At 46.4% G+C, this 18,823-nt stretch overlaps 1 long non-coding RNA gene across 1 annotated transcript in view; it reads right to left on the minus strand.

Annotated features, from left to right (window-relative positions):
- The window catches only part of LOC126293575 (uncharacterized), a 1,862,585-nt gene that overhangs the window by 25,180 nt on the left and 1,818,582 nt on the right, over positions 1–18,823 (minus strand). The gene's annotated exons all lie outside the window — the stretch shown is intronic.

The raw sequence follows: 18,823 nt of genomic DNA on the forward strand, positions 1-18,823 counted from the left end.
ATTTCATACGGAATACTCTACCTCCGCTGGTAGAACATGTGCCTTTTCAAGTACGACACAACATGTGGTTCATGCACGATGGAGCTCCTGTAGATTTCAGTCGAAGTGTTCGTGCGCTTCTCAACAACAGATTCGGTGACCGATGGATTGGTAGAGGAGGACCAATTCCATGACCTCCACGCTCTCCTGACCTCAACCCTCTTGACTTTCATTTATGGGGGCATTTGAAAGCTCTTGTCTACGCAACCCCGGTACCAAATGTAGAGACTGTTCGTGCTCGTATTGTGGACGGCTGTGATACAACACGCCAGTCTCCAGGGCTGCATCAGCACATCAGGGATTCCATGCGACGGAGGGTGGATACATGTATCCTCGCTAACGGAGAACATTTTGAACATTTCCTGTAACAAAGTGTCACGCTTGTACGTTCTGTTGCTGTGTATTTCCATTCCATGATTAATGTGATTTGAAGAGAAGTAATAAAATGAGCTCTAACGTGGAAAGTAAGCGTTTCCGGACACATGTCCACATAACATATTTTCTTTCTTTGTGTGTGAGGAATGTTTCCTGAAAGGTTCACCGTACCTTTTTGTAACATGCGAGGGGTGTTTGAAAGAGCGTGCAAAAATAATAACTACTTACGTGTTTGACTTATACACTTCGTCCAACGCTGTTCTAATTTGTTGAGCCCTGCCAAATAATAGGAATCGTCCAAGTCTGCGAAATAGGTGTTAGTTGCTGCATTCACCTCCTCGTTTGACTGAATCTTTGTGCTACCAGTCATTTCTTCAAATTGGGAACAAATAGTAGTTCGAGGGGGCCAAGTCTGGAGAATAGGGGGGATGTGAAACGATTTGGAATCCTATTTCCACTACTTTTGCGACCACAACTGCTGAGATGTGTGCTGGTGCGTTGTCGTCACCGCGATTTATGACGGTCTCCTGAACAGTGCCAACGACGGGAGGTGGTTCACAGTAGACTGCGTGATGAACACGGAAGGCAATGAATGCAAGTTCTGCAGCGTACTCCAATGCTGGTCACGAGGTTGGTAAGGTAGAGCGTTGCACTTCTCCATCAGTGCGGTTGGCAACCACTGGAGTGTTGTTGGTGCCTGTGGACGAGTTCCACTATGCCTCCCCAAAGCACGCGACACGAGCTGGATGGTATTTTAGTTGGGGGGACGAGCAGAAAGTCCAGTCGCCAAATGTCCTGTCATTCCAAAAGCTCCTGCACACGTACTGTTCTATGTGATCTCGCTTTGTTATCCAGGGCCGAAAGCAGCCTTGAAGACACGTACGTGGGATAGGAGAACAGTGCCACAGTAAAACTGACCAATGTGTCTACCGTGTTCACAGACCTGAAGGTCAGTACGTCCGTGCAACATCATGCCTCCACACTCCATGCAGCGGACCACCAAAACGATCATATTCGACAATGCTGGGCGTACTCTCATCTGGAGACAGGGAGGAACACGTAAATCACCCAGAAACAATGTCGGACATGATAGTTTTAGTAGTCCAATTGTTATGACGTGGGGAGGCGTAACTTTTCATGGGTGCACTGACCTCCAAATCCTTGAATATGGTACATTCACCGATCAGAGTCATTGTGACACTGCGTCTTTTCAGGGGTGCATTCGGCTGTGGCACCATTCTTATGGATGACAGTGCGATACCGCCCCGAACAGTTCAGATCGAGTAGTTCTTGGAGCAAGAGAATATTTGGCTAATGGGCTCAGCAGCCCAGTCTGCTGACTTAAATTCAAGCGAGCACGTAGGGGACGCGTTAGGGAGACGTACTTCGACACGTCCGCAAACAACAAAGACCTTCCAGCAGGTGAGAGAATGAAACACGTTACCACAAGAACTTACAGACGTTGCGGACAGCATGGAAGGGCTCTGAGGAGCATTCAGTGTCTGCCGCGGGGATCTTAAGAAGGAACCGTGTCCCACGTCTTGTACTGTGCAGGGGACAATCACAAATCGCAGCGACGTCAGTGTAATGGCTGTCTCTGAATTTTTATCCGTCTCATGTGCGTATTTCTTTCAGTTACCTGTACTATACTTTAACAATTCTTACTAATAGATTACTGGCCATTAAAGTTGCTACACAAAGAAGAAATGCAGATGACAAACGGGTATCTCATTGGCCAAATATATTATACTAGAACTGACATGTGATTACATTTTCACGCAATTTGGGTGCCTAGATCCTGAGAAATCAGTACCCAGAACAACCACCTCTGGCCGTAATAACGGCCTTGATACACCTGGGCATTGAGTCAAACAGAGCTTGGATGGCGTGTATAGGTACAGCTGCCCATGCCGCTTCAACACGAAACCATATTTCATCAAGAGTAGTGACTGGCGTATTGTGACGAGCCAGTTGCTGGCCACCATTGACGAGACGTTTTCAATTGGTGAGACATCTGCTGTCCAGGGTAACAGTCTAACATTTTCTGTACCCACAAAGGCCCGTACTGGACATGAAACATGCGGTTTGCATCATCCTGCTAAAAAGTAGGGTTTCGCAGGGATCGAATGAATGGTAGAGCCACGGATCGTAAGCCGGCCGAAGTGGCCGAGTGGTTCTAGGCGCTTCAGTCTGGAACTGCGCAACCGCTACGGTCGCAGGTTCGAATCCTGCCTCGGGCATGGATGTGTATGATGTCCTTAGGTTAGTTAGGTTTAAGTAGTTCTAGGATGTTGTCCAATAGTCGTCAGAGCCATTTGAACAATTTGAACCACGGATCGTTACACATCTGAAATGTAACCTCCACTGTTCAAAGTCTTGTCAATCCGAACAAGAGGTGACCGAGACGTGTAGCCAATGGCACCCAATGACATCACGCCGGGTGATACGCCAGTATGGCGATGACGAATACACGGTTCCAATGTGCGTTCACCGCGATGTCGCAAAACACGGGTGCGACCATCATGATGCTGTAAACAGAACCTGGATTCACCCGAAAGAATGATGTTTAGCCATTCGTGCATCCAGGTTCTTCGTCGAGTGCACCATCGCAGGCACACCTGTCTGTGATGCACCGTCAAGGGTAACCGCTGCCACGGTTTCCGAGATGATAGTCCATGCTGCTGCAACGTCGTCGAACTGTTCGTGCAGATGGTTGTTGTCTTGCAAACGTCCGCATCTGTTGACTCAGGGATCGAGACGTGGCTGTACGATCCGTTACAGCCATGCGGATAAGATGCCCGTCATCTCGACTCCTAGTGATACGAGACTGTTGGGAACCAGTACAGCGTTCCGTATTACCCTCCTGAACCCACCGATTCTATATTCTGCTAACAGTCATTGGATCTCGACCAACGTGAACAGCAATGTCACGATAAGATAATCTTCAATCGTGATAGGCTACAATCCGTCTTTTACCAAAGTCGGAAGCGTGATGGTACGCATTTCTCCTCCTTACACGAGACTTCACAACAACGTTTCACCAGCTGCTGGAGCAAGATGCCTGGGACAATATATTACCGTATACCATTCGGTACCTTTATGATAATGTTCATGCGACAATACACGTCCGTGTACCTGCCAAAAGGAGGGGAGGGGTACACTGTGTACTGATGCGACTGTCTTTGCATCCTTAACTGTGACACATGCCAGCCATCTGTCCTTGAGGAGGTCGCATTCGAAAGTGTAGAAGCCTTTTGTTCGTAACCCCTCAAAGAGGTACTGAGACGAACTGTAAAGAGATTCATTGAGGTAAGAGTCTATAGTTATGATAAAGGCTGCACAGCCGTGTGACGTTCTAGTACACTGCTGGCCATTAAAATTGCTACACCACGAAGATGACGTGCTACAGACGCGAAATATAACCGACAGGAAGAAGATGCTGGGATATGCAAATGATTAGCTTTTCAGAGCGTTCACAAAAGGTTGGCATCGGTGGCGACACCTACAACTTTCTGACATGAGGGATTTCTCATACACAAACAGCAGTTGACCAGCGTTGCCTGGAGAAACGTTGTTGTGATGCCTCGTGTAAGTGGGAGAAATGCGTACCATCACGTATCCGACTTTGATAAAGGTCGGTTTGTAGCCTATCGCGATTGCGGTTTATCGTATCGCGACATTACTGCCCTCTTTGGTCGAGATCCAATGACTGTTAGCAGAATATTGAATCAGTGGATTCAGGAGGGTAATACGAAACGCCGTGCTGGATCCCAACGGCCTCGTATCACTAGCAGTCGAGATGACAGGCATCTTATCCGCATGGCTGTAACGGATCGTGCAGCCACGTCTCGATCCCAGAGTCAACAGATGCGGACGTTTGCAAGACAACAACCGTCTGCACGAACAGTTCCACGACGTTTGCAGCAGCATGGACTATCAGCTCGGTGACCATGTTTGCGGTTACTATTCACGCTGCATTACAGACAGGAGCCCCAGCGATGGTGTACCCAACGACGAACCTGGGTGCACGAATGTCAAAACGTCATTTTTCCGGATAAATCCAGGTTCTGTTTACAGCATCATGATGGTCGCATCCACGTTTGGCGACATCACGGTGAACTCACATTGGAAGCGTGTATTTGTCATCGCCATACTAGCGTATCACTCGGCATGATGGTATGAGATGCCATTGGTTACACGTCTCGGCCATCTCTTGTTTGCAATGACGGCACCCTTTAACAGTGGACGTTACATTTCAGATGTGTTACGACCCGTGGCTCTACACTTCGTTCGATACCTGCGAAACCCTACATTTCAGCAGGATAATGCACGACCGCAGGTCCTGTACGGGCATTCCTGCATTGAAAATGTTCGACTGCGCCCTGGCCAGCACATTCCCCAGATCTCTCACCAACTGAAAACGTCTGGTCAATGGTGACCGAGCAACTGGCTCGTCACAATACGCCAGTCACTAATGTTGATGAACTATGGTATCGTGCTGAAGCTGCATGGGCAGCTGTACCTATACACGCCATCCAAGCTCTGTTCGACTCAATGCCGAGGCGTATCAAGGCCGTTATTACGGCCAAAGGTGGTTGTTCTTGGCACTGATTTCTCACGATCTATGCAACCAAATTGCGTGAAAATATAATCATATGTTAGTTCTAGTATAATATATTTGGCCAATGAGATACCTGTTTATCATCTGCATTCCTTCTTGGTGTAGCAGTTTTAATGGCCAGTAGTGTATATGCTGTTACTTCTCGCCTATATACATATGCGATATCCTGTTTCCTGGCCAACTGAGTTTTTCACTACCGCTGACATGTTTCACTTCTCCCTTTCCGTCTGTCACATGTGTGTGTGTTGGGGGGGGGGGGAGGGGGGGGGTTGGGGGGATGGCGGAGGGAAGGGTGTCCAGATACTGCACCGTCGCGGGGCGACCATAAATCTGGCGGGACAACAATAGCACGTGACGATAGCTGATATTAACGACCTGCCAATAGGCCCTCTGTCACGGTACACGGGATCACCAAAGGCGTGGACGGGAACCGCGGCTTTCACTGCGCGCCTCCATGCGGCCATCCGCTGAAAAACGTCACCTTCCTGGCCTAGCACGTAACGTATTATGTGTCGCCTCCTATAGATAATACATTACAGGTAATTGATAGTGGCCGTAGCAGGAAACCAGTCACTTCAATATATTGAAAAGTATGGCACCAACACTGGTGTCCAAGAAAAATATCTGTGACACAACTACAAAAGTTTTCCATTTTGACCTATAACGATGTAGAAGCACCGCAGATTTAAGCACAGTGGTATATGGATTGAAGCGATTGGTGTTGAGCTGCTGTAGCAATTTCTAAGGAGTATTTTGGGGCGGTCAAACCAAAATTAGTCAGTCAGGAGGCCTGCAGGTCGTACATATACAACTGTTGGGTTGGTGGCTAATGTCGTAGAGGTTTTGTTTTACATATTAGGATTCCGGTTGTTTTAGGTTTAATTATCGATTGTCATTACTTACTTGTAGATCTCTATTACTCCTTAACTTTACATACTGTCATTTAGAGTGAGTGAGTGGAGCTGAGGACGCTTGAAAATAGAGTTCCAAGTGGAGAAACAGGAACAATCTCGACATTTTATTCTGTTTGAGTTCACTAGAGAGGTGACAGCTAGCTTCCACTACAGAAGTGACAGCAAGCTTCGTATCGAGTAAGTCTTTCGCTGTGTGATGAAGATCAGGCTGGTCCCGGCGGACGTTTGAGTCCTCCCTCGGGCATGGGTGTGTGTGTTTGTCCTTAGGATAATATAGGTTACGTAGTGTATAAGCTTAGGGACTGATGACCTTAGCAGTTAAGTCCCATAAGATTTCGCGCACATTTGAACATTTTTGATGAAGATCATTTAAACGCATTAATCCACAATGATACACGTCACTGCACTCGCGAACTGGCAAATCTCATGAACAGTGATCACTCCACCATCGTGCGACATTGACATGCAGTGGGTGAATAGGTAGCGCGTGCTCTAAGAAAAAATCATAAAAATCTGCGGTTGGCCATATTTTAATCTCTGCTTGATCGTCATCAACTGATTCGTGAGCAACACCAGGAACTCCTATCCTTTGGCATTACTGGTGACGAGAAATTGTGTGTTTATGCTATGGTTGATCCCAAACAAAGCAGCAACTCGCCGTAGAAAGGACTGTGCTCATCCACAAAAGATAGTGTTATGCATCTGGTGGAATAGGGACGGAGTAGCGTACTAAGAATTGCTCCCCCAAGGTGTGACCATCACTGCTGAAATTCACAATTGAGAAAACACAGAAAACACTATACAGGAATGTATTCACCTTATCTTACGCCTTCAGAATTTTACCTTTTCCGCTCTCTATCGAACAACCTTCAGTGAACTTCCTTTCCGGGTGAAAATGTGCTCCGAACGTGGCTCGACGAGTTCTTCGCCTCAAAAACAAAGTCGCGGGATGGAAAAGTTATCCCAGCGTTGGCAGACTGTTGTAAATAGTGAAGGGGAATATATTACTGATGACTCAAATGTCTGTATATACACTCCTGGAAATGGAAAAAAAGAACACATTGACACCGGTGTGTCAGACCCACCATACTTGCTCCGGACACTGCGAGAGGGCTGTACAAGCAATGATCACACTCACGGCACAGCGGACACACCAGGAACCGCGGTGTTGGCCGTCGAATGGCGCTAGCTGCGCAGCATTTGTGCACCGCCGCCGTCAGTGTCAGCCAGTTTGCCGTGGCATACGGAGCTCCATCGCAGTCTTTAACACTGGTAGCATGCCGCGACAGCGTGGACGTGAACCGTATGTGCAGTTGACGGACTTTGAGCGAGGGCGTATAGTGGGCATGCGGCAGGCCGGGTGGACGTACCGCCGAATTGCTCAACACGTGGGGCGTGAGGTCTCCACAGTACATCGATGTTGTCGCCAGTGGTCGGCGGAAGGTGCACGTGCCCGTCGACCTGGGACCGGACCGCAGCGACATACGGATGCACGCCAAGACCGTAGGATCCTACGCAGTGACGTAGGGGACCGCACCGCCACTTCCCAGCAAATTAGGGACTCTGTTGCTCCTGGGGTATCGGCGAGGACCATTCGCAACAGTCTCCATGAAGCTGGGCTACGGTCCCGCACACCGTTAGGCCGTCTTCCACTCACGCCCCAACATCGTGCAGCCCGCCTTCAGTGGTGTCGCGACAGGCGTGAATGGAGGGACGGATGGAGACGTGTCGTCTTCAGCGATGAGAGTCGCTTCTGCCTTGGTGCCAATGATGGTCGTATGCGTGTTTGGCGCCGTGCAGGTGAGCACCACAATCAGGACTGCATACGACCGAGGCACACAGGGCCAACACCCGGCATTATGGTGTGGGGAGCGATCTCCTACACTGGCCTTACACCTCTGGTGATCGTCGAGAAGACAATGAACAGTGCACGGTACATCCAAACCGTCATCGAACCCATCGTTCTACCGTTCCTAGACCGGCAAGGGAACTTGCTGTTCCAACAGGACAATGCACGTCCGCATGTATCCCCGTGCCACCCAACGTGCTCTAGAAGGTGTATGTCAACTACCCTGGCCAGCAAGATCTCCGGATCTGTCCCCCATTGAGCATGTTTGGGACTGGATGAAGCGTCGTCTCACGCGGTCTGCACGTCCAGCACGAACGCTGGTCCAACTGAGGCGCCAGGTGGAAATGGCATGGCAAGCCGTTCCACAGGACTACATCCAGCATCTCTACGATCGTCTCCATGAGAGAATAGCAGCCTGCATTGCTGCGAAAGGTGGATATACACTGTACTAGTGCCGACATTGTGCATGCTGTCCCCTTCCTGGGACAATGAATTCACGGTGTTCTTATTTCAATTTCCAGGAGTGTATTACTGATAACTATAGTGTCTGTATATCTGCTGTGTTTATTAAACGTATGGAAATCTCGACGAACTTTCTGCCTGGGGACGGGATATCCGTGTTGCCATCATTCCATCATCATTCGTGAACGTTAATAGGTTGGACTGTGTACAGATCGGAAATTTGTACGGGCACTGTTGAGCGGTCCACAAACCAATCATCATCATTATCACCATCATCATCATCATTATCTACGAACTACGAAGCTATATGTGGGTACCACAAAAAGAACGGTCAAAAAACGACTAGAAGAGCACAAGGGCAATTGTAGAAGGGGAGAGATTGATAGATCAGCTGTTGCGGAACACGCTTTGCAGTCAGGAGACCACCACATTTATTTTGATAGAACTCAAGTACTGGCAGCCACAAGTGGATATCATGAAAGGCTTTACAGAGAGGCTATAGAGATTATGAAACACCCCAGGAATTTTAATAGGAAGGAGGAGGGCGTGAAATTGAATGACATCTGGATGCCGGTGCTGAAGAAGATTTGTACCAGTCTTCCGCCATGGGATGATAGCAACAGCGGACGGCGGCAACCGACAACGGCCAATTGCGCTCGCGTATTCAAAACATGTGACGTCACGCCTATGCGCGGGAGCACGCGAAAACAAAAATTTGCTGCAGTCAGTAGTGAGACAGTGTGTGTTTCGGAAGTTAACAGAAGCCACGAACCCCCTTGAAGATGTCCTCCGCAGATGGGGACGAGACGTTGGTTTACAATGGGAAATCCATCAGACCACGGCATAATAGCCCGGAAAAGAATTTTATTAATCGTGACATGTTGTTACATTTACACGCAATTTGGGTGCATACATCCTGAGAAATCAGTACCCACAACAACCACCTCAGGCCGTAATAACGGTCTTGATACGCCTGGGCATTGAGTCAAACAGAGCTTGGATGGCGTGTACAGGTACTGTTGCCATTCAGCTTCAACACGATACCACAGTTCATCCAAAGTAGTGACTGGCGTATTGCGACGAGCCAGATGCTCGGCCACCACTGACCAGACGTTTTCAATTGGTGAGAGATCTGGAGAGTGTGTTGGCCAGGGCAGCAGTCGAACCTTTCCTGTGCCCAGCAAGGCCCATACAGGACCTGCAACATGCAGTCGTGCATTATCCTGTTGAAATGTAGGGTTTCGCAGGGATCGAATGAAGGGTAGAACCACGGATCATAACACATCTGAAACGTCAACATGAACAAGAGGTGACCGAGACGTGTAACCAATGGCACACATACCATCACGCCGGGTGATACGCCAGTATGGCGATGACGAATACATGCGTTCACCGCGATGTCGCCAAACAAGGATGCGAACATCATGATGCTGTAAACATAACCTCGATTCATCTGAAAAAATGAAGTTTTGCTATTCGTGCGCCCAGGTTCGTCGTCGAGTACACCATCGCAGGCGCTCCTGTTTGTGATGCAGCGTCAATGGGAACCGCAGCCATGGTCTCCGAGCTGATAGTCCATGCTGCTGCAAACGTCGTCGACATGTTCGTGCAGATGGTTGTCGTCTTGCAAACGTCCCCATATTTTGACTCAGGGATCGAGACGTGGGTGCACGATGCGTTACAGCCACGCGGATAAGATGCCAGTCATCTCGACTGCTGGTGATACGAGGCCGTTGGGATCCAGCACGGCGTTCCGTATTACCCTCATGAACCCACCGATTCCATATTCTGCTAACAGTGATTGGATCTCGACCAACGCGAGTAGCAATGTCGCGATACGATAAACCGCAATCGCGATAGGCTGCAATCCGACCTTAATCAAAGTCGGAAACGTCATGGTACGCATTTCTCCTTCTTACACGAGGCATCACAACAACTTTTCAGCAGGCAACGCCGGTCAGCTGCTGTTTCTGTTTGAGAAATCGGTTGGAAACATTCCTCATGTCAGCACGTTGTAGGTGTCGCCACCGGCGGCAACCTTGTGTGAATGCTCTGAAAAGCTAATCATTTGCATATCACAGCATTTTATTCATGTCGCGTCTGTAGCACGTCATCTTCGTGGTGTAACAATTTTAATGGCCAGTAGTGTATGTTCGAAAGCTCAGCGTGAAAATGGCGCTTTTCCGGTGTTGAAACCTGGGGTTTTATTGGTAATAAAAACGCACGATCAACTATTTTGGCTAGGGACTAGTTTTATATCTAGCAAAAGGAGTACAGGGACAAATATTAATATTACACACTTCCTGCAGCTTCGGCAAATAAAGCCAGTCGGTTTAATCTTTTTGCACTTGGTGTCGTCTACGGTACGCTTGATGGGACTTACGGATTATTTCATTTGCGGTTCCTCGAAAATTGCTACAGAAAGGCTTTTTACTACACTTTCAGCGTCATCAACGAACTAAAACACAGCCGAGGATTACAAGGCAGCTATGCACACTTAGAGTTGAAATTTTTATAATATGTTTCTGAGATCCCGATCTCGAACAACCATGAAGATTTTCTTTCTCTTTTTATCTATTTCCAAGATACAGAACATCAAAGTTATCCAACACGTAAAAAGCGGAAAGAGGTGAAATCTAAGTAATAGAAAAAGGCGGCAAAACGCTCAAATTTCAACGGAGTATTCTCTAGGTATTTATCTACAAGAGCCATCTCCCCATTTTCAAAAATCTTTATCTGCTATCGAGAAACACCTTTTTTTTCTACCAAATCCCACAGGGAAATCTAAGTCGGCTGCATAGGAAATAGCAGTAATTTTTATGATATATATCTATCATGCCGATCCCGAAGAATGTGGACAACTTCCTTCACATATTTATCCGTTTCCGAGATACAGAATTTCAAAGTTAACATACTTGTGCACGTAAAACACGCAGGTTAAAATCCTGTGTGAAATGAATAAGTAGTTTGTAAACTCACTTACCACTGTAAAATGTGTTGTAGAAGGTCTCTGTTATCGTATGGAAACTTCATGCTATAGTACCGAAGCACATGTAGAATCTTTTATTTAAAAGACTCTGACTGGAAAATTGAGTACCAGTTGCCTCATTCTACTTTCCTCAGCTAAATTAAAAATTTTCCCAAACAGTTTGGGCTGCGAAAATATACGAGCTTTCTTATGATGAGAAAGAACAACCAGTGGCAGTGGCAAAGACTCGGAAAAGTAATAAATACCGCAAGGCAGTAGACAGTGGTTCTGTTATAAAAAAGAGCAAATGAAACTATCATAGTGTGAGAGAAAGAGTTGCAGTAGAACATAGTTAGAGCGACAGAATAGTGCTAGGAAAACAGTGAAGGAAATACCGCCGGTGGGAGAGGAATAAAGAGAAGGGAGAAGTGAAAGTGTGTGAGAGACAATGGTAATAAGGGATATAGTATATGACAGTGACAAGAGGATGAGAGAGATAGTGATAATGAGAAGAGACCGCAATAGTGGAAAGGAAGGAATGAAAAACTGGGCGTAAGAGAGATCGAGGGGGAGACAATGGCAGTGAGGCGGGACTGTTGTAGTAGGACAGAACGAAGGGGACTGTGGCTGTGACACAGGATACAATGAGAAAGAGAGAGAGAGATAGACACAGAGAGAGAGAGAGAGAGAGAGAGAGAGAGAGAGAGAGAGAGAGAGAGAGAGAGAGAGAAAGTGACAGACAGACAGATAATGACAATGAGTCGGCCAGAATGAGTGAGTGAGAAAGGGGGAGTGGGGGTGGATGGGTAAGAGCGAGTTACAGAGATCAGCTAGTGGATGTGAGTGAGTGGCAGTTGGGGGAGCACAGTAGACAAACAGATAATCTAAAAGCCATTGTACACTGCTTGGTGGAGGATACATTGCACATTGCCAGTCATTTGCTTTACTGTTGCTGTCACAAATGGAATGATGTAAAACGACTGTTCGAACACAAACCTCTTTGTTTTGTCCTCGCTGTTATCAAGTGATGTGAACGTATTCTATTCACGGTCAAAAATGTACTAAGTAGATACAACACGCAAGTATTTGTCTCCGGACAAGAAACTCCAACGACACCCAGATCGCAAAATTCATGATATAGCGATGTGCGCATGTACTGATAGCGGTAGTTTCGCATACACATGGTATAAAAGGGCTGTGCGTTAATGGAACGGTCTTTTCTAGTCATGTAATCCGTGTGGAAAGGTTACTGACGTGATATTGGCCTCAAGATTGAAATCTGAAAGCGGAATGGTAGTTGGAGGTAGAAGCATGGGATATTCCGTGACGAAACCCGTTAGCGAATTTAATGTTCGTAGATACACAGTATCAAGAGCGTGCCGACAATACCACATTTCATGTATTACCTCTCACCACGGGCATCGAAGCGGCCGACGGCCTTCACTTACCGGCCGAGAGCAGCGCAGTTTGAGTAGAGTTGTTAATGCTAACAGAAATGCAAAAGTGAGTGAATGAATGAATGAATGAATGTGGGACGTGGGACGAACGTATCCGTTTGGACAGTGCAGCGAAATTTGACATTAATGGGCTATGGCAGCCGACGACCGACGCAATTGCCATTGCTAACAGCTCGATACCGCTTGCAGCGTCTCTCCTGGGCTGGTGACCATGTCAGTTGGACCCTAGACCACTGGAAAACCGTCACCTGGTAAGATGAGTCCAGAGTTTAGTTGGTAAGACTTGATTGTAGGGTTCGAGGGTAGCGCAGATGCCATGAAGCCGTGGACACAAATCGTCAACAAGGCACAGTGGAATCTGGTGATAACTCCAAATGGCGTGTGCTGGGCCCTCTGGTGCAATTGTACTGATCATCGACTGTATGTAGGGCTACTCGGAGACCGTTTGCAGCCATTCGTGGACTGTGTTTTCCGAACAACGAATTTTTATGGATGATAATGCGCAGTGACATCGGTTCACAATTACTAGCGATTACTTTGAAGAACACTCTGGCCAATTCGAACTAAACATTTGGGCACCCGTATCGCCCGACATGAATCACACCGATCGTTTATGAGCTTTAGCCGAGAGGTCAGATAGTGAACAAAATCTTGCACCGACAACACCTTCGCATTTTTGGACGGCTATAGAGCCAGCATGGCTCAATATGTCTGCAAGAGACATTCAAAGATTTGTTGAGTCCATGCCAAGTCAATTTGCAGCATTACGTTGGGCAAAAGTGGGTCTGATAAGACAAAAATGAAATGATCCTGAAGCACTGATGGCCGAGAGGCGATCTGGGGAACCTCGGCCTCCAAGTTGCAAGTTTTATTTCATGCAACACCACGTTGGGCGCCTCGTACGTCGGTGGTGATGAGACGATGATGAGGGCAACCTAACACCAAGTTCCAAGGCCGGAGAAAATCTCCAACTGAACCGGGAATCGAACCCGGGCCTGATGCGTGGGAGGCAATCGCCGTAGCCACTCTATTGCAGTGACACGGTATTAAGAGTTGTCTCGTAACTTTTGTTACGTCCCCACAAACAAGGCTATGCTGAAAGAATTAGAATAGGAAATGAGACACTAAAAGTAGTAGATGGTTAGTCCTATTTGGGCAGCCAAATAACTGATGATACGCGAAGAGAAAATATACACATATCAAAAAAAAAAAAAAAAGTTTTGCATTGCCCCAATTCCCAGATCTCCAGAACACAGACGTTGACTGTGGATATAGTATTACAGACGCAGTCCCTTTGAATATTTAAAGATGTCAGTAAAACTGCCCAAAGAAGTAAACAACCATGCATGAGCATGGACAGAGGGGGTCCGATAGCCGATCAGTTCCAATTCCACCAGGAAGGAGGTACACGGCTCGTGTTATCTGTAGATCAACCACGCCTGGACTGCCAATACCGCGGTTCTATCACGTCCGGATTGTTACTTTGTGCTAGGAAGGGCTCCCAACAAGGCAGGGGTCCAGGTGTCTAGGAGTGAACCAAAGCGATGTTGTTCGGACATGGATAGAGAGAGACACAGGAACTGACGATGACATGCCTCGCTCAGGGCACACAAACGCTACCACTGCAGTGGATGACCGCCACCTACGCATTATGGCACGGAGTAACCCTGACAGCAAAGCCATCATGTTGGATAATGCTTTTCGTGCACCCACAGGACGTCATGTGACGACTCAAACTGTGCGCAATAGGCTGCATGATGCGTAACTTCACTCCCGACGTCCTTGGCGAGGGCTACCTTTGCAAACACGACCTTACGCATCGCGGTACAGATTAGCCCAACAACAAGCCGAATGGCTTCTCAGGATTGGCATCGCGTTCTCTTCACCGACGAGTGTCGCATATGCCTTCAACAGACAATCGTTGGAGACGTGTTTGGAGGCAACCCAGTTAGCCTGAACGCCTTAGACACACTGTCCAGCGACTGCACCAGGGTGCGGGTTCCCTGCTGTTTCGGGGTGGCATTATTTAGGGCCGACGTACGCCGCTGGTTGTCATGGAAGGCACCGTAACGGCAGTACAACACGTGAATGCCATCCTCCCACCGATAGTGAAACCATATCGGCAGCATATTGGCGAGCAGTTCGTCTTCATGGACGACAATTCACCCGCCCATAGTGCTCATCTTGTGAATGACTTCCTTCAGGATAACGACATCGGGCGACTAGAGTGGTCAGCATGCTCTCCAGACATGAACACTATTAAACATGCCTGTATAGATTTAAAAGGGCTGTTTATGGACGATGTAAGCCACCAACCACTTTGAGAGATCTACTGCGAATGGTCATTGAGGAGTGGGACAATCTGGATCAACAGTGCCTTGATGAACTTGTGGTCTGTATGCCACGACAAATACAGGCATGCACCAATGCATGAAGACGCGCTGCTGGGTATTATAGTTAGTAGTGTGTACAGCAGTCTAGACCACTACCTCTGAAGTCTCGCTGTATGGCGGTTTTCATGAGCAATAAAAAGGAGGGAATTCTGTTTATGTTGATCTCTGTCTCAATTTTCTGTACCGGTTCCGGCACCCTCGGAGCCGAGGTGACGCAAAGCTTTTTTTGATGTGCGTGAAATTTAGACTGGTCATGTAGAAAAGAAGGTATCTGAAAAATTTAAATATGATAACAATGAATATCTCTGTTAATGTACAACGACCACTAAAGTAAGAAGAACCGGAACAGAACCCAGCTCAAGCTCAAGGATGAACAGTAAAATGGACGTTAATGTACACATTACTAGAGTCAGCGAACAGAACAAGTTTGTTCCCAATAAAGTCGCACAATGCATAGCGCTGACATTTGCACTGTAGAGCATATACGTAGCAATTCCGGTAATAATAGATATCTGACGAGAAACAGTTCACCTTGTTCGTCCATGTCACTCACAGCGTAGTAGACGTCGTAGTGTTTCTTGTCTTCAGGAAGGCATTTCACAAGTTCTGCACTGTCGATTAACACGTTACCGAGTATTGGACCAGCTTTGTTACTGGGTTCAGCCTTTCCTTACAGGAAGAACTCGACACATCGCACTAAATGGAACAATATCGACAAATGCTAAGGTAATATCAGGAGTACTAAATTATGTGTGATGATTTCTTCACTATTTCGAACGGATATATATCCATTCTAAATAGTAAAGACATTATACATATGGTGGTCCATTGATAGTGACCAGGCCAAATATCGCACGAAATAAGCATAAAACCATAAAACCAAGAAACTACAAAGAACGAAACTCGTCTAACTTGAAGGGGAAACCAGATGGCGCTATGGTTGGCCCTCTAGATGGCGCTGCCATAGGTCAAACGGATATCAACTGTGTTTTTTAAAATAGGATCCCCCATTTTTATTACAAATTCGTGCAGTACGTAAAGAAATACGAATGTTTTAGTTGGACCACTTTTTTCGCTTTGTGATAGATGGCGTTGTAATAGTCACAAACGTAAAAGTACGTGGTATCACGTAACATTCCTCCAGTGCGCACGGCATTTGCTTCCTGATACTTTACCCGTGTTAAAATGGACCGTTTACCAATTGCGGAAAAGGTCGATATCGTGTTGATGTATGGCTATTCCGATCCAAATGCCAAACGGTCGTATGCTATGTATGTTGCTTGGTATCATGGACGACATCATCCAAGTGTCCAGACCGTTCGCTGGATAGTTACGTTTTTAAGGAAACAGGAAGTGATCAGCCACATGTGAAACGTCAACCACGATTTTCAACAAATGATGATGCCCAAGTAGGTGTTTTAGCTGTTGTCGTGGCTAATTCGCTCATCATTAGCAGACAAACTGCGCGAGAATCGGGAATTTCAAAAGCGTCGGTGTTGAGAATGCTACATCAACATCGATTGCACCCGTACCATACTTCTATTCACCAGGAATTGCATGGCGACGACTTTGAACATCGTGTACAGTTCTGCCACTGGGCACAAGTGAAATTACGGGACGAAGAGAGATTTTTTGCACGCGTTCTCTATTCTGTTTAGCGACGATTTCACCAAAAGCGGTAACGTAAAGCGGCATAATATGCACTATAGGGCAACGGAAAATCCACGATGGCTGCAACAAGTAGAACATCAGCGACCTTGGCGGGTTAATGTATGGTGCGGCATTATGGGAGGAAAGATAACTGACCCTCATTTTATCGATGCCAGTCTAAGTGGTGCAATGTATGTTGATTTCCTACGTAATGTTCTACCGATGTTACTACAAGATGTTTCACTGCGTGGCAGAATGGCGATGTACTACCAACGTGATGGATGTCCGGCACATAGCTCGCGTGCGGTTGAAGCGGTATTAAATAGCGTATTTCATGACAAGTGGATTGGTCGTCGGAGCACACCTGATATGACGTCCCCGTATTTCTTTCTGTGGGATATGTTGAAGGTTATTTGCTATCGTGATCCACCGACAACGCCTGACAACATGCGTCAGCGCATTGTCAATGCGTGTGGAAACTTTACGGAAGGCGAACTACTCGCTGTTGAGAGGAATGTCGTTACACGTATTGCCAAATGCACTGATGTTGACGGACATCATTTTGAACTTTTATTACGTGAATGTGATTTTTACAAGTAGTCACGCTGTAACAGCATGCGTTCTCAGGAACGATAAGTTCACAAAGGTACGTGTATCACATTGGAACAACCCAAATAAAATGTTCAAACGTACCTACGTTCTGTATTTTAATTTAAAAAACCTACCTGTTACCAACTGTTCGTCTAAAATTGTGAGCCATATGTTTGTGACTAATTCAGCGCCATTTATCACAAAGCGAAAAAAGTGGCCCAACCAAAGCATTCATAATTTTTTACGTACTACACGAATATATAATAAAAAATGGGGTTCCTATTTTTTTTAAAACGCAATTGGTATCTGTTTGACCTATGGAAGCGCCATATAGCGGGCCAACCATAGCGTTATCTGGTTTCCCCCTTCAAGCTAAACAAGTTTCGTTCTTTGTAGTGTTTTCGTTAGACGCTTATTTGCTTACTTCGTGAGATATTTGCACGTTATGCGGTTGTCTATTAGAAAGTAACAACACCAGAAGACTAGCGAACTGTTGCAAGAACTGCATAGAATGGGTTATTAATGCAATTACTGGCTAAGACCGGAAACAGATCAAGTACGAATGGGTTGTTGCGGGTTGCATACATCAGACAGCACTGCACCGCCATAACATCAATGCCAAATCACTCTCCTTCCACGTTGCTGCACATCCGTGAATATGACGAGTCTGAGAGTTGTGGCGCTGCAGTCGCTTCTTACTCGTCGTCTCGTTTCTCTTACAAAACGTTTGAAAAGTGTAAAGCTAATTATGACTTAGTGAAACTGACTGCGATCAGATGGCCTCCAATTAAGCTGAATGGAGATTACATATGAAAATAAATTTACCCAGGTCTTCAAATGTTTTGAATCACATACTTACATACAAACATATATAACTGGCCTCTGTGGCCGAACGGTTTTAGGCGCTAGAGTCCAAAACCGCGCTGCTGCTGTGGTCGCAGGTACGAATCCTGCCTTGGGCAGGGATGTGTGTGATGTCATTAGGTTAGTTAGGTTTGATTAGTTCTAAGTCTAGGGGACTGATGACGTCAGATGTTAAGTCCCATAGTGCTTAGAGCCATTTGAACAAACATATATACATACACATACATATAAATATAGTCATTCACATGCATACACGCATACATATTTACACACACATAGGCTGGTCTACGCATATGCATACATATATGTACACATATTCATACATACAAATTCACATATATACATTGATTACGTACATACGTATAAAGTTTAATATTCACTCGTGATCTGTCATTGTATTGATGGAAAAAGTCGCAACACCAAAAAATAAATAACGTAGGATAATGAATTTCTAGTAATACGTTTGTCTAGGAAACATATTTCAGTGACTAACACAGTAAGATCACATGATAATGTAAGACCAAGGCGAGCCATTGCAAATGTGAGATGCTGATACGTTAATAGGCAATGTAACTGCCAGAATGTTGAATGCAAGTGTGTAAACGAGCATGCATTGTGTTGCACAGGTATCGGATGTAAT

The sequence above is a fragment of the Schistocerca gregaria genome, chromosome 10, assembly GCF_023897955.1.
Source record: "Schistocerca gregaria isolate iqSchGreg1 chromosome 10, iqSchGreg1.2, whole genome shotgun sequence".
Taxonomy (NCBI): Eukaryota; Metazoa; Arthropoda; class Insecta; order Orthoptera; family Acrididae; genus Schistocerca; species Schistocerca gregaria.